Source organism: Bombina bombina, chromosome 2 (assembly GCF_027579735.1).
Source record: "Bombina bombina isolate aBomBom1 chromosome 2, aBomBom1.pri, whole genome shotgun sequence".
Classification (NCBI taxonomy): Eukaryota; Metazoa; Chordata; class Amphibia; order Anura; family Bombinatoridae; genus Bombina; species Bombina bombina.
The window spans coordinates 774,780,886-774,798,602 of record NC_069500.1 but is presented as its reverse complement, the minus strand read 5'-3'; positions in this window follow the sequence as shown (position 1 = coordinate 774,798,602).

The window sequence follows — 17,717 nt, the reverse complement described above, 5'->3', positions numbered from 1 at the left end:
AGGGGGCGGCAGATTAGGGGTTAATAAGGGGTTAATAAATTTATTATAGTTGCGGCGGGGTCCAGGAGCGGCGGTTTAGGGGTTAAACATTTTATTTAGTTGCGGCGGGGTCCGGGAGCGGCGGTTTAGGGGTTAAACATTTTATTTAGTTGCGACAGGGTCCGGGATCGGCAGGATAGGGGTTAATAACTTTATGTAGGTGGCGGCGGTATAGGGGGCGGCAGATAAGGGGTTAATAAATTTATTATAGTTGTGGCGGGGTCCAGGAGCGGCGGTTTAGGGGTTAAACATTTTATTTAGTTGCGGTGGGGTCCGGGAGCGGCGGTTTAGGGGTTAATACGTATAATATAACTGCTGTCATATAGTGCTTCAGAAATTGATTGGCTCCTAAGTCTACATCCCTGCTTTTCAACAAAAAAGATACCAAGAGAATAAAAATTGATAATAGAATTAAAATAGAAAGTTGTTCAAAATCGCATGCTCTTTCTGAAGCATGAAAGAAAAGGGATTAATGTCTCTTTAAGTTCACCCTTCAGAAACATATTTTTTTCAGATTCAATATCTGTTTTTAAATTTAAAATTAGAAGAAACATTTTGTGACCCTGTGCTATCTTACAATTGATGCAGAAACAAATGAGTTGGGGAAGTTTACAATAATAAATAAGGTTAAGCCAGCATTACATTTAAATACAAGCAAAACTGTATTTGTCCAGAGAAACAAGGATAATAGACTGACATAAAAAAATAGTCTAGAGATTACTACTAAGATATCATTATTACTATGGGTGGCTATAATTTTATTGTAATGTTGGGAATGAGAGTTATTATGATATATTTCTATATTTTTATGCTGAAAGGATGATAAGGGAATCTTTGGGGTTGCCAAATATAGGACCAACACTGGGAGATATTTGTCATTTTTACGACATTCACCTGGCAGCTGGACAGACACAGGAATAGCCACTTCCAAATAAAGGGTCTCTATGTATTGTAGGGGCCAACAAAGGGGCTACCCTATCACGCTTGTGTTCCATATGCATAAGGTCACGTTTGCTCAAGAGTTCACAACTTTCACCTGGAAATTTGACCACTTATTTAAATGATCTTATTAGATGGTTCATTTTGGAACCCATAGCCCATTTAAACTAACCTAGCACACAGGTGAGTACAATCCCTTTGGTAATCACCTGCTATGTAGTGGCATGAGACCCCTAATTTGAAAGGGATTAGTCACCTCTTTTGTATGGGTTCTTTGATGTGTAGGGTGTATGCTGTTACTAGGGAATCTTTGGATCTGCTATCCTGCTACATAGTAAATACACAAGATATGTGATTGCTCTATGTTGTCATTCATCAAACAGGTGGCTTCTCTTTTCCAAAATATTGTCTGATGTCTATCTCTGGGCTAGATTACAAGTGACGCACTATCGTTATTTTGCACACTAACTGCACTTACATTTTAACGGGGCTGGGTTAGTGTGCGTAATATGAGAGCTTAAGAAAGGAGGTGAGCCCCTGAAATGCGTTGCTCTAACTATTCAACACCACTTTGTCCAGGAGGAGCACCTGTAATTACAGGTGTAGGAAGCGGAGCCGTGATTATCCGTAAGAAGTGTAATCGCTACTGTTTGCAGGACGCTGACAGGAGAAAGCCCCAAAGAAACTTCCTCAAAGTGTTTATCTGGACAAAATCCACAATACTAACATTGGATGAAAGTTTTTTCCAGCCTACTGCTACACGTTATTGCCAAGGCTGCTGAGACTATGAGGAGCTTATATCGGAAGCGCCTGGTGTAAGTATCTATATACACCATTTTTAAAACACCCATACCGCTTGTAATGAGACCTTCCTTGTCTCCTTTGTTTTTAGAAACTTACCATCGCTAAGGAAATGACTCCTTAATTTCACCAAATTAACTTTTAAAGGATTTTTACAAAAACTAACTTTTAGAGGATGAAGATGAAGGTTTAGAGAATGAACTTTTATTATGTGTATTTAAATTAATTTGTTTAGAGAAATTTGCTTGTGTTTTTATGTATGAATTTAATATTTTTCAACTTGTAGTTTGATTGATCAATTTTAACAGATTTATTTGCCACTATTTTTTACATAATCAATTTTGCACGTATGTATAAAAATTATTTCGTTTATTAAACTGTGTATTGTAGCCATACCTATATTCAGCTGATTAAAATGAAGGTACCACACTTAGATATAGATTACAAACAGATACTGGCCAACAGGTTTTAAAATCGATAGCCCCTATTTTTTTACCAGCGCTTTCTTTTGTTGTTTCAATAGTGTGCGTATAACAAATTGAAAGTAAAATGTTAGCATGAGAGTGAAACCCAATGCACACTCACTTCGGATATCACAGCCAATCTAACTTCTTCTACCCATAGATTTCATTGGAGTACACTGATCTAAAAAACAAAACTAATAATCTGAAACGCATTAGACCAGCTGTGATAAACTCAAAGGTAGTTATGCATATTTTACATTAAAATGTTCTTCACATAGAAGAAAATGTTCTTTTTATTAAAAAAATAAAAAATATATATATATATATATATATATATATATATATCAGTAAAGTGCAGTGAGGTCAGAGGTTGGTGAGGCACTGGCTATGATATGCCCGAGAAGCACATAGTCATGGCCAAAAATATTGGCACCCCTGCATTTCTGTCAGATAATGCACCACTTTGCCCAGAAAATAGTTGCATTCTTATGTTTATTTCTTTTTTTTTTTTTTTTTTTACTTGAAATTTTCTTTATTCAGCTTCATAAATCATAACAGCCAAAGTCATCAAATTCACAAAAAAGAAAAAACAGCATTCAATACAAAACATAAATTTTTCCACATTGTTGCTTGCTAACATGTCTTGCTGTCTTACTATCCGATCCAAATATTACAGCTATGTATGATATAAATATATATTACCTAATTGGCAGGAAGAAGGGAGGGAAAAAAAAAAAAAAAAAAAAAAAAATAAAAGAAAGAGAAGAAAAACAAAACACAGAAAAAAAAACCAAAAAAAAAAAAAAAAAAAAACCCCAAACACTCGTTATTTACACTGTTTCTTCTCACAATTTAAAGTCAACTGCCAATACGTCCCTGACAGAGAGGTACTAAAGCCAAGATAGCGGAAGGACCTCACCGACTACCAGTTCCAAAAAATTAACGTTCTGTTTAAGTGGTGAAACAAATTGGATCTGGGCCTGTAATGGCCAAGCTAGAATTACCTTCTTCCATTTATCAAAGAAGTGCCTTATTGCCTTTTCTGATCCTCCAGCTAGATACTGTCTTTCCATAATCATTTGTAACTTAATAGCGGAATTTGTGCACACTATCGTCGGAACCACAGGGGCTCCCCATTTCAAAAATATCATGTGCCTCGCCGCCAAAATGGCCATATTGATTAATTGACCCTCACCTTTATACCGCCCATGTTCTTTTAAAAGAAAAATATGCCGTGGTTGGGGGACCCACTCCGTCCTTAAAAACCTATTCACCCAAAATTGGATTTTGCTCCAGAATTGATGTATTTTAGGGCACTCCCATATACAATGCAGTAAATCTGCTCCCTCTCTCTGACATTTAAAGCAATTCCCCTTTTGGCCTTTTCGTCCCCATTTGCTGATCCTCTTGGGGGTAAGGTAGAAGTTATTTAAAAGCTTGAATTGAGATTCTTTCCAACTCGTTACGCTTGTGGCTGCATTTGCCAGTCTTATACTCCTACCGATATCTTCAGCTTGAAAATCATTAATATATTTGGTTAAAAACAGTTCCCTTTCATTCACATGTACTTGCCCTGTTATATTTATTAAGAGTGTATACCAGTATGATATTGATCTTTTCCCGCCCACGTACAATTTCACTCCTGCCTCAATCCCAGGATCCCACACAAAACGATATGTTTGTAGCGGTTTAGATAAGTAGCTTCTGGCTTGCAAATAAGCGTAGAAGGTTTTTCTCGGCAACTGATACTGATTAGCCAATGCTTCAAACGTTTGCATGTCTTGTCCTTCACCCTGGACTATCTGATAAAAATATCTCAGCCCTTTCTTATGCCAAATTTTAAATGCCGTATTATCATAAAATCCGGGTGTGAAATCCGGGGTGCCAATAAACGGTAAATATTTTGACAGATGAAATTCCTGCCCTACTAATCCACAAAATATCTGCCATGCCCGTACCACGTTCACAAAGGTTAATTGATTGCACACATTACTGGGCAATCTCTTAAATGGGTAATGCAAAATAGCCTTAAGATCAAAAGGTTCTATTAATTTATTTTCTAAATCATAATACGTAACATAATTGGCTTCTGCTAGCCAATCTAATCCGAATTTCAAAAGCGAAACTATGTTATATCTCATAATGTCTGGCAAAGCCAGTCCCGCCCATCTTTTGCTTTGAACCAATTTCTTTGTTGCTATGCGGCTTCTCTTTTTCCCCCAGATAAAGTTCGCACATGCTCTATTATATCTAGCAATATCCCGTTTATTGATTAAAATGGGTAAATTTTGCATTAGAAATAGTAGCTTGGGAAAGATAATTGATTTTATCAGTGCTATCTTCGCGGAGAGCGATAAGTATCTTACATTCCACTTACTTAATCTATCCTCTAACTTATCAAAGAAATCTGAGTAATTTAAGCTATACCAGTCGTTGGGGTTTTTGCTTATCTTAATGCCTAAATAGTTTAATGATTTTACTACTATAAACCCATGTTGTAAAGGGCTTTCTTTTGTTTGATTTATCCATAACAGTTCTGACTTTTCTTTGTTAATTTTATATCCCGAAAAAGTTGTAAAATTATTGATAATTGCCAAGCATTTAGGGATATTTTTTTTTGTGTTCTGTAATAATAACATGATGTCGTCCGCGTATAATGAAATTACGGCGTTGTGCCCCCCCAATTCTATACCTTTGAGTTCTTGCCTAATTTGTACAGCCAAAGGTTCTAATGCCAGATCGAAAAGCAAGGGCGACAGAGGGCACCCTTGTCTGGTACCTCTTTGTAAGGTTAGATATTGGGATAGTTCACCATTGACTAGTAGTTGGGATCGAGGAGCAGTGTAAATCTTTTTAATCAACTGCACCAAATTACCGTTAAGACCGAATTTCTTAAGCGTCATAAATAGATGTTCCCAGATTATAAAATCAAACGCTTTTTCTGCGTCTATTGTGAGCATCGCCATGTCTGCCTGTGATTTATTAATCGGTTTTTGTATCGTGTTGTAACAGTGATCTAAAATTACTAATACTCTCCGCATGTTCCGTACGGGGTTCCTCCCCGGAATGAAGCCAGATTGATCTTGGTGAATTAATTTACTCACTCCCTTCTTCAGCCTGTCTGCTATGATTGCTGTTAAGATTTTATAGTCTTGATTCAGGAGTGATATTGGACGATAGGATCCCATTTCATCTAGTGATTTCCCTTTCTTGTGTATTAATGTCACTATAGAGTCCGTAAAATACAGTGAATTTGAGTTGCCCTGTATAAAATAATCGTTATATAATTCTGTTAATGTGCCAGCAATATCTTCTTTAATAATTTTATAAAATTCTGACGGAAGTCCGTCAGGCCCTGGAGCTTTATTAGTTTTGATTCTATCAATCATGCTTTTAACCTCGCTCTCAGTTATCGGGGCATTTAGCTGTTCTAACTCAGCTGAGTCAATTACGGGGACTTGAATTTTTTGCCAGAATTCTATCATTCTTGTCTGATCTATTTCCTCCTTGGCATATAGTTTCTGATAATATCTATAAAAAGCTTCTCTTATCTCAGATGTTGAGATCAGCACTTTATTCCCTTCTTTGATAAATGGTATCAGGTTATTACTTTTCCTATGTTTTATTAATTTAGCAAGCTGTTTTGAAGCAATCCCCTGATAACCCTGACAAAATGCTCTTGTGCGGATCTCCTCTCTTGCCCATTTCTCTCTAAGAAAAAACTCATACTCATCTTTAGCAGTTCTATATCTTTTCCATGCGTAACTGTTTGGAGTATTTACGTAACTTCTATATGCGTTGTTAAGTTGACTACCCAACTGGGTTTCCCTTGCTGTTAACTTCCTCTTCCTCTTGACCATATAATTTTTAATTTCGCCGCGCATAACTGCTTTTCCTGCTTCCCATAATACTTCTGGACGCAACCTGCCTATACTGTTCAGCCTATAGTATTCTTTCCATTTTTCTGACAGAAAGTTTCTAAACTTTTCGTCTGAGTACATATATTTGGGGAAAGAAAACGTATTCCTATTACGACCTTTTATGTTAGCATCCTCAATCTGCAGTGTAATTATCGCATGATCTGAGATAAGTATTTCTTTTATTTGTGACGTAGTTTCTAATATCAATAATCCTTCATTTACCAAGAACATGTCTATACGTGAAAAATTGTTAAATGCTTTTGATTCGCATGTAAATTCACGCTCGTCCGGATGCTGTATACGCCAGATGTCCCGCAATTTTAGCATCTTGGCCATATTCCTCAAAAGCTTAGCCTCTCTATTATGTTTTCTTATAGCTCTAAATCGTAATCTGTCAATCTCCGGCCACATTGTAGCATTAAAATCACCCGCCATTACTATATTTTGACCCAAATACTTCTTCAATTTATTTGTAATTGTCACCCAGAATTCTGGCTCAGTTTCATTTGGACCATAAATGTTACATAGTATCCAAATTTGATTATTGCTTTCAATTTCTACAACCAAAAACCTCCCATTAGGGTCTATAATTTGACTTTTTGCCGCATATGTCAGCTTCCTACTAAACATTATGGCAACGCCTCGCTTTCTATTATTACAGGGAGTTGCCACGATCTCCGTGATCCAGTTAGTTTGCAGTTTCTGTATCTCTGCTGATTTCAAATGTAACTCTTGTAAGAATATGATATCTGGCGCATGCTGTCTTAACAATTTTAACACATTCTTTCTTTTAATGGGGGAGGTAATACCACCCACATTCCAAGAAACAAACTTCAACATAACATTTTAATATTTGTATTAAAAACCTTGATCAGGGATATACATAAAAAATTAAAGCTTTTCCTACCTCTCTGTCAAGGAGTAAACTCAACCTATCCATTTGCATGGTCATGGCTGCCGCTCTTGGTGTTCCCCGGCGGTTGCCCATCCCGGTACTGACCAAACTCGGGCCCATTCCACTTCCGAGATCAAACGGGATCGGGTGTTCAAGGCCGCTGGCGGTGCCCTATAACGTGACAAGAAATAAAACCACATTTTAACACCAACATGTAAACTACGAGTGAAAGAAGAGAGAAAAAAAAAAAAAAAAAAATAGGGGGGGGGGGGGGGGGGGAATACAAAAGAAAAGTACATCGCGATTATCGCCATGCTACCACATCAGTGTTAAACCAATATGTCTTTTTTTTTTTAAAAAAACGTAACATTTTCATTCTGTCATAACTCTATACCTTTTTCGGTACAGTATTTCTTTGCTTCCATAACTGTGTTTAATACGGACATTTTACCTTCTAAAAAAATGACAATTTTTGCAGGATACCTCATATTTGCCTGAAACCCCGCTTTAATCAGCCCTGAGCAGTATGGTGCCATTGCCTTTCTCTTAGAGGACGTCTCCACTGAGAAGTCCTGGAACAAATAAATTGGCTTCATATCTATCTTGAGCCCCTGGATTTTTCTATAGTGGCTCATGATCTGTGTTTTATGTTGGAAGTTTAGGTACTTAATTATGACCATCCTTGGGCGACTTTTACCGTTTTGGGGATCCCTCACTGGACCTGTTCTATGTGCTCTCTCGACCTGCATTGCCTCTTTTTGCTGTATTCCTAATAATTGTGGTAAGGTTACTGCAGCAAAAGCGACTAGATCTTTATACTCGCTTGTCTCTGGTAATCCGATGATACGAATATTATTCCTACGAGACCTGTCTTCCAGGTCCTCTATTTTAGCTTGCATTATTTTTATTTTATTCTCATAGTTGGTCCAGTTTGTATCATATATATTCTGTCTATCTTCTACCCCTGAAATCCTTTCTTCTACTTCTAATAATCTGTTTGAAAAAACTCTGATCTCTGAGGATAAGGTGGCTATCTCCCTTTTGACTGAATCGAATTGGGGCAACATCATTTCTGCTAGCTGATTAAGTGTCAGTTGCTTCTCTGTGCCTGATATTTGCAGATCTGTACCTTCTTCTAAACCTAATTCGAGTGTTGGTTTCACCTTTTTATCTTTCTTAGGGGGCATCGCTGGGGACTTAGCTTTAAGGTTAGGAATATACCTTTCCATGAAATATGCTAGTGTAATATAGCAAAAGAACAAAAACCAAAGACAAGAAAAACAAGAAGAAAAAAGAAAAACCACAAGTGATTCTAGTTTAAATTATGTGTTTGCAGTAGTACCTGCCGTGAGTGATCACCTACTGTGTTATCCCCCCCAAAAAATTACTGTGCAAAGTTACAAAAGTGTAGGTTCCACCTGGGGACCTATTTAAACTTTTAGTGTTTAATGTCTCTCAGTTTTACAACTGAAAGCTCTGACTATTTTCCTGTGATATCAGGTTCTTTCCACCCTTACTGTTCCCTTTTACTGCCGATTTTAAATTTTAGTCCCCTAGCGGCTGAAGTCCACTGTCTGGACCAAATGCTTAGTAGATATTATTCAATTTTGTCAATGTAAGATGTTTATCTAAACAGAAAAAAGAGAGAATTTGTACACCTTCAATATTAACTGTACCGCTTAATCCTACCGCACAAATATTAAAGCAACATTCACTACTTCCCAACAATTTAAAATACCAACAGATCTATAATTAATGCTATTAATATAGAGTATTTATAGGACCTAGGCAAATTTGTCTGTAGTTATGCAGTAATAATATATGACTTTTTACTGAGAAAAAAAAATCTTCTATGCTGCAAACTATTACATCCAGAGAGACACCTATATTTTACAGTGTTCACTTCTGCCTCTTAACAGTTTTAGTCATGGAGCAAGAGTGAGACCAGAATGACTTGCTCTGCTTGTCCCTGCTGCCTATTCCGGTTCTTTATTCACAGCTCTTGTCTCAAGCCAACCAAGAATGGTATAGGGCTAATGTCCTCCCGTTAAGGGTTGTGGTTCTCCTATAACAGCCTCCAAAACCTGTATTAGAATCACAGGGGGAGTTTGTCCTGAAAGCGGAGTAGACAACAAAAACTGAGGTCAGCACTTTAATCCATTGGCAAGCTCAAAATTTCGATCTGAGTCTAAGCACTCTGGTGATTTTCAAACTCAGTCCTTATTCCAGCTGTGCTTTTATGCTGCTTAAATTCCCTTACGGTAGCGTTTAATGTTCCATGTTCCTTTTGCCACTATATATCTATGGTCTTACACGGTATTTCCAGCAAAATGTTTTATGACTATAGCTGTAAAAACTTTTTCCTGTACAGTTCTTATTTACTCCTTGTACCAGCCCCACCACTGACTAGGCCCGTAGACCGTCACAATGCTACACCGGGTCAACCAACTTCACACCCCTTCCATAGCACTTTTATGTTCAGCGCAGTTCATGTTTCCCACAGGCACACAGACAAGCACTTTGTAAGACGGGTGTATAAAAAATATACTTGCTTAACTTGCTCTGCGTCTGCCGTCCTGTTGCTTCTTCTGCTTTGGCGTTGTTGTTATCCCACCGGCTACAGGCGAGACTCCTCCCTTCTGTACACCGATACCACTGGATAGTTGATACCACTTGCCGTCTGCAGTCCTCGCCACTTTATCATCTGCGGCAGCTTTACAAAATTGTTGGGGGTGTGAGCGTTGCCCTCTGTAGTTTTTCTCCGCCAAGTTCCCTTTAGTGGCGGTGGCGAGCTGATGGCCGATACCAGGCGGCCCAATTTGGTGTTGCGGACTTCCGTATCTCTGATGTTTGCTTCTCCCCAGGCTGGATTCGCCCTCCGGCAATAGGAGAATAGTGGCGGGGTTAGTTAGACACGGCTCTCTCTCACAGAGCAACAGCGTGCACGTCTGCTTGCACGCGCCTCCCACCGGAAGTCTGTCCTTGTTTATTTCTTTTGTTTCTATTGGTATGTTACAAAAAAAGAGGAGAAAAAAAAGCCAAATCTGACACATTCCATGCAAAACTCCAAAAATGGAGTGGACAAAATTATTGGCACCCTCAATTTAATATTTGGTAGCACACCCCTTGGAAAAAATAACTGAAATCAATCGCTTCCTGTAACCATCAATGAGTTTCTTACACCTCTATACTGGAATTTTGGACCACTCTTCTTTCGCCAACTGCTCCAGGTCTCTCAGATTGGAAGGGTTCCTTTTCCCAACTGTTGTTTTGAGATCTCTCCAAAGGTGCTCTATAGGATTGAGATCTGGACTAATTGCTGGGCAGTTTAGTACTCTCCAGCGCTTTGTCTTAAACCATTTCTGGGTGCTTTTTGACGTGTGCTTTGGGTCATTGTCCTACTGTAAGACCCATGACCTCTGACAGAGACCTAACTTACTGACACTGGGACCTACATTGCAGCACAGAATTCTTTGGTAGTCTTCAGATTTCTTAATGCCATGCACACAGTCAAGACATCCAGTGCCTGAATCAGCAAAGCAACCTCAAAACATCAGTGAACCTCCACCATGTTTGTCCTTAAAAGACTCATTTCTTTTTCAGAAAACAGTAGAATGATGGGCTTTACCAAAAAGTTGTAATTTGTTTTCATCTGTCCACAGCACATTCTCCCAAAAGGATTTTGGCTTCCTCAGGTAAGTTTTGGCAAACTCCAATCTGGCTTTTTATGTTTCTGTGTGAGCAGTGGGGTCCTCCTGGGTCTCCTATCATAGCGTCTCTTTTCATTCAGATGGCAACATATTTGTACCCTGTGCCTGAAGGTCAGCTTGAATTTGTCTGAAAGTTGATCGAGGTTCTTTATCCACCATTCGAACAATCCTTCATTGCAATCTTTGATCAATTTTTCTCTTTCTCCCACATCCAGAGAGATTAGCTACAATGCCATGGGCTGTATACTTCTTGACAATGTTGTGCACAGTGGACACAGGAACATTACGATCTCTGGAGATGGACTTGGAACCTTGAAATTCTCTGTGCTTATTGTGGCACACAGCAACACACAACAGAAACCATTTTAATTGGTTGCCGGTGTGATTTCTATATTGTCAGCACCTGTTAATTGATACAGGTGAGTTTAATTACAAATTACAGGAGCATTACAAACTTGGAATGCAATTATTTCTTACAATTTTTAGAAGGTGCCAATAATTTTGCCCAGTCAATTTTTGAAGCTTTGCGTGGAATGTATCCGATTTCGCTTTTTTCTATACATTTTTGTGTCATACCAATACAAACAAAATAAATAAGAGAATGCCTAAACATTTGTAATTGCAACAATTTTATGGGCAAAGCGGTGCATTATCTGGCAGAAATGCAGGAGTGCTAATATTTTTGTCCATGACTGTATATGAACCCAATAGAGGTATCTTAAATTTACTATAAAATTAGCAGGTTGCACAACACAAAATGAGAGGCTGCAGCAATCAAGGCGTCAATCAGCACTGCAAATACCTGCTACTGGCTACATCCTTCCACATACATAAACACATGAACTCACATATAGTGCAGGAGTTATTAAAGGAATGGAAATGTGAGAGGCTTAAATTATCCTAATGACACAAAATGAGAGGCTGCAGCAATCAGGGCCTCAATCAGCACTGCAATTAACTTCTTCACATATAGTACAGGCATTGTATTCAAAGGAGAGAGAGAGAGAGAGAGAGAAAGAGAGAGGGGGAGAGAGAGAGGGGGGACTGGCCTGTTTGTGACATATATATGTTTTATCAACACTTTTTTACTGCACGTGAGCTATCAAGTTTTTAAAATGTTTGAATAAAGGAATTTTTATTTTTAAGCAGTATCCTCCATTTTTTTATACAAGTCCATCCGAGGATAGGGCCGGTGTTTACTGTATTAGGGCATTATTGCCCGCCCATTAGAGCCCAGGGAAGGAAAGCACTCACACAGCTGCCAGGATCGGTGCTATATACAGGAGAGACGGATTAATGCCAGCCCGTCCAGTCTACCCTCTGATTGGTCGCATACAGTCACGTGCATCATGACGTCAGACGCCATCGGAGGATCTCGGAGCCACGGAAGAGTGGAGAGACTGTGATCCCGAACGACCGGAAAGTTCATAGTGACTGGGGTAAGACAGAGAGAGAGGGCAGAGCAGGAGAAGGTGAGACGTCTCTGTTTTTCTTTTTAGACACCGTTAGCAGCTAGGATATCACGCTCCAGACATGTTGCGTAGTCAAACAATGCCGGTCACGTTCTCCTGGTGCTGTCAATCACCAGGAATGGGACTGGCGCTGATTGGTTACCCCACAAGCAGCAGCTATGAGAGCTGCCTCTATTGGGGTCTTATTAGCCACGCTGAGCTTACAACCACTAGTAGGTGGTGCTGGAGCTTGCGGCTCAAAGCAAATCAACTTAAAAATGTTGCGCAATGGAGAGAAGACCTGCTCGCAGCCTCTCTCCATTGCTCTAACATGGACAATTTGTTTTAATTATTTTTATTTCATTTTTTTTTATTTAATGTGATTAAAATTTGGCCCATATGACACTGCCTCATCTGCCTCCCCTGGCTACACATCCCTGATTTATATATATATATATATATATATATATATATAAAACACGGGAACGGACCGCACTCACAGACTGGACTGGGTACACATCCTAAGCCACTGTTAACTCCACAGCCCTGAACACTGACAGACAGCTGCACAGTTCCCAGCAACCCAGGCAGTTAAACCCTGAACAGCCTGGGTGACAGGCCCGCAGGGAAGCATTACAAACATAAACACAACACACAGAAAACCTGGCACTCCCCAGCAGATACTCAGTAATGTTTAAAAGCAAAACTGTGGGAAGTCAACAAACCGTTGGCAACAAAAGTGAGCACCCCCTAAGCGGAAATGTCTAAATTGGACCCAAAGTGTCAATATTTTGTGTGGCCACCATTATTATTACTGCCTTAACCCTTTTGGGCATGGAGTTCACAAGAGCTTCACAGGTTGCCACTGGAGTCCTCTTCCACTCCTCCATGACAACATCCCGGTGCTGGTGCATGTTAGAGACCTTGCGCTCCCCCACCTTCTGTTTGAGGATGCCCCACAGATACTCAATAGGGTTTAGGTCTGGAGACATGCTTGGCCAGTCCATTTCCTTCACCCTCAGCTTATTTAGCAAGGCAGTGGTCGTCTTGGAGGTTTGTTTGGGGTTGTTATGTTGGAATACTGCCCTGCGGCCCAAACTTCCGAAGGGAGGGGATCATGCTCTGTCACAGTACATGTTGGCATTCATGGTTCTCTCAATGAACTGTAGCTACCCAGTGCCGGCAGCACTCATGCAGGCCCAGACCATGACACTCCCACCACCATGCTTGTCTTTGTACTCCTCACCTGGTTGCTGCCACACACACTTGACACCATCTGAACCAAATAAGTTTATCTTGGTCTCATCGAACCACAGTACATGGTTCCAGTAATCCATGTCCTTAATCTTCTTGTCTACAGCAAACTGTTTGCAGGCTTTTTTGTGCATCATCTTTAGAAGAGGCTTCCTTCTGGGACGACAGCCATGCAGACCAATTTGATGCAATGTGTGGCATATGGTCTGAGCACTGACAGGCTGACCTCTCCACCACTTCAACCTCTGCAACAATGCTGGCAGCACTCATACGTCTATTTCCCAAAGACAACCTCTGGATATGAAGCTGAGCATGTGCACTCAACTTCTTTGGTCGACCATGGTGAGGCCTGTTCTGAGTGGAACCTGTCCTGTGAAACCGCTGTATGGTCTTGCCCACCGTGCTGCAGCTCAGTTTCAGGGTCTTGGCAATCTTCTTATAGCCAAGGCCATCTTTATGTAGAGCAACAATTCTTTTTTTCAGATCCTCAGAGAGTTCTTTGCCATGATGTGCTATGTTGAACTTCCAGTGACCAGTATGAGAGAGGGTGAGAGTGATAACCCCAAATTTAACACACCTGCTCCCCATTCACTCCTGAGACCTTGTAACAGTGAGTCACATGACACCAGGGAGGGAAAATGGGTAATTGGGCCCAATTTGGACATCTCCACTTAGGGGTGTACTCACTTTTGTTGCCAATGGTTTAAACATTAATGGCTATGTGTTGAGTTATTTTGAGGGGACGGCAAATTTACACTGTTATACAGGCTGCACACTCACTACTTTACATTGCAGCAAAGTGCCATATCTTCAGTGTTGTCACATGAAAAGATATAATAAAATATTTACAAAAATGTGAGGGGTGTACTCACTTTTGTGAGATACTGTATATATAAACCTTTCACGTATTTATATTTATATATACACACATTATAACCCTTTCCAGTCAAAGATCTTGTCATATACCATTTACCTTGTAAGCCTTATTAAAAATATATATATATTTATATGAATATTTTTTTATCAGAAAGGGTATATTATGAGTCAAACTTTATTTTAATGGTTTTATGTTGAATTTGGTGCACATTTTTTTAAACCCTCACACTTTACACTAGGTCTTCACGCGACCCACGCCTGGACTGACCATAGGGCATACAGGGCAATAGCCCGGTGAGCCAGAGCCAATTGTGGGTTGGGACTGGTTACAGGGTCAGCCCTGCCTTGTCTATCACTGTCTTTCTGTGAGCCAGATCAAGGACGGTTTCAATGCTCACCCAGTTTATGTGTGATGGGCCAAGGAAGTTTCCTGCCCCTAGCTAGCATCACATCAAAATGATCCTCCTCATAATGGCTTTCAACTATAATTTTGGGTTTACACGTGTCCTGCCCTTTGGGCAGGGGCATAACTGCAGGGTTTTTAGAGATCTCAATTGAGACTAGGCCCATGCATCAGTCAGTTGTGGAATTCCTACAAGGGAGGCATGGTGCCCAGGCTCCAACTGCATCATGCCTGGCCCCTCTATGTGCCCTTCCTCAAGCAAAAGAGGTCTTACAGTATATGGAAAATGTAGGATTTTGGTGGCAGGATTTTCAAGATGGCCACCACGGTGCTGTACAGAAAAAACTGCCATCATATTTGTAGACAAAGGCAGTGCAATTGAATATTCTCTGGTATGGACTAACCATGGGGAAATAAAGACAATCACAGAGAAGCAGCTCATATTTATAATTGGTGATTTGTGTCTATGGATGTCAATAAGCAATTTTTCTTTATTTTAATATGAACTCATAGCTTTTTGTTTTTAAATTAGATTTCAGTTTTACTATTTAATTAATGACAACCAATTTACAGTGACAGAGGGGTGTTATTTTTGTAAATCACTAACTAGTACATTATATTTGTCAGTTTTGGGATATAGTTAAATAATAAAAGGGGGCAGGAGTGGGCTGCTCTGTCTTGAAATGCCAGGCCTAGTTTTGGTCCCAGTCCAACCCTGTCGCAACTGCACTTGTAATGTAGCCCCTTTGTGTTTTATGTAAGGTGATAAGAGCCTCTCATTTCAAGAACATTGATAATGAACCATTTAGGCTGGGGATAACCATTACCAGAGTAACGACTTATGAATTACCCTCAATTAAATGACAGAATGTCCATCTTTCAGAATGAAGGATCTAATTTGCCTATAGGCAAACCAGAGGGGGCAATGAGTCCTTAAAAGCCACAGGCACCTACATAGAAAATCTCCATAGTGTCCAATGAGATCAGGTGAGTTCTATTTCTTATGCATTTATCAGATCTCTCATTTTAAAATATGGGCTTTTCTTTTTACCACTTAGGAATGCAAAGGATAAGAGGGGCTTTAAGGGGATTGAAACCTAAAACCTTTTCTTTCATGTTTCAGATAAAATGTAAAATTGTAAAAAAATCTTTCCAATTTATTTCTTTTATGCAAATTACATTGTTATCTTTGTATTTACTTAGGTATCCTCTTCAAAAAGGATTTGGATAATAGAAGTAAATTTGACCTTTTTTTTTCCTTTTTTTTTTTTTTTTTTACAAAATCATATGCTGTCTCTGAACTATGAAAGAAATATTGTGGGTTTTATGTTCCTTAAATGTTGCCCCTCTCCTTTTTTAAAGATCCCTATTGGCTAGTTGGACACCTCTGATTTAAAGTATTTAGTAAAGCCACATGTGTAGGTTCTCTTCTAGCAATGGACAACTGTTCACTTTACCCTGTCATTAAAACTGCATATGTTGCATAAGGAAACACAATTGATGGCCTATTGTGGCAACATGTTAATGACTATAAAAAATGTGCCCGTCACTGTCCATATTATACTATGATGGAGAAAGTGAAATGACACAGCTGTTCAAAATGATCAACATTCTCAAGTACATAAGCTGAAATGTGTAGTTTAGTTTATGTGATTATTGGAATCAAGAACTGTACATTAATGGTTTGTTTCAATGTACGTAATGTGTGCAGGCAGCATATTACATCTAAACCTTTTTTTTTTTTTTAAATAGTTTTTTATTGAGGTTTTGCGATATAAACCACATACAATGATCGCCTTGTAACATCAAGGACATATATAGCATTGTTTAAGATACATTGACATTTGTTGGGGAAAAGAAAAACACAACAATGTATAACCATAAATAGGCTTCTTAAACCTCTATTTTATAATAATACTGGTCCTAAAGCCCGTTCACATGGCCATTTTTTGCAGTACAACAAGTCCCACCCCTTACTCTCTCTCCCTCCTCCTCTTTTGCTCTCTCTCCCCCTCTCTTTTGCCCTCTCCCCCCCCCCTCTTGTGCTCTCTCCCCCCTCTTTTGTGCTCTCTCCCCCCTCTTTTGTGCTCTCTCCCCCTCTCTTTTGCGCTCTCTCGCTCCACCTCTCTTTTGCTCTCTCGCTCCACCTCTCTTTTGCTCTCTCTATCCCCTCTCTTTGACTCTTACCCCCTCTCTTTTGCTCTCTCTCTACCCCCTCTCTTTTGCTCTCTCTCTACCCCCCTCTCTTTTGCTCTCTCTCTACCCCCCTCTCTTTTGCTCTCTCTCCCCTCTCTTTTGCTCTCTCTCCCCTCTCTTTTGCTCGCTCTCTCCCCCCTCTCCCCTCTCTTTTGCTCTCTCCCCCCTCTCTTTTGCTCTCTCCCCCCTCTCTTTTGCTCTCTCCCCCCTCTCTTTTGCTCTCTCCTCTCTTTTGCTCTCTCTCCCCCCTCTCTTTTGCTCTCTCTATCCTTCCTCTCTTTTTCTCTCTCCCCCTCTCTTTTTCTCTCTCCCCCTCTCTTTTGCTCTCTCTGACCCCCCTCTCTTTTGCTCTCTCTCCCCCTCTCTTTTGCTCTCTCTCCCCCCTCTCTTTTGCTCTCTCTCCCCCCCTCCTCTTTTGCTCTCTCTCCCCCCCTCTCTTTTGCTCTCTCCCCCCCCTCTCTTTTGCTCTCTCTCCCCCCCCCTCTCTTTTGCTCTCTCTCCCCCCTCTCTTTTGCTCTCTCTCCCCCCCTCTCTTTTGCTCTCTCTCCCCCCTCTCTTTTGCTCTCTCTCCCCCCTCTCTTTTGCTCTCTCTCCCCCCCTCTCTTTTGCTCTCTCTCCCCCCTCTCTTTTGCTCTCTCCTCTCTTTTGCTCTCTCTCCCCCCTCTCTTTTGCTCTCTCTATCCTTCCTCTCTTTTTCTCTCTCCCCCTCTCTTTTGCTCTCTCCTCTCTTTTGCTCTCTCTCTCCCCCCTCTCTTTTGCTCTCTCTATC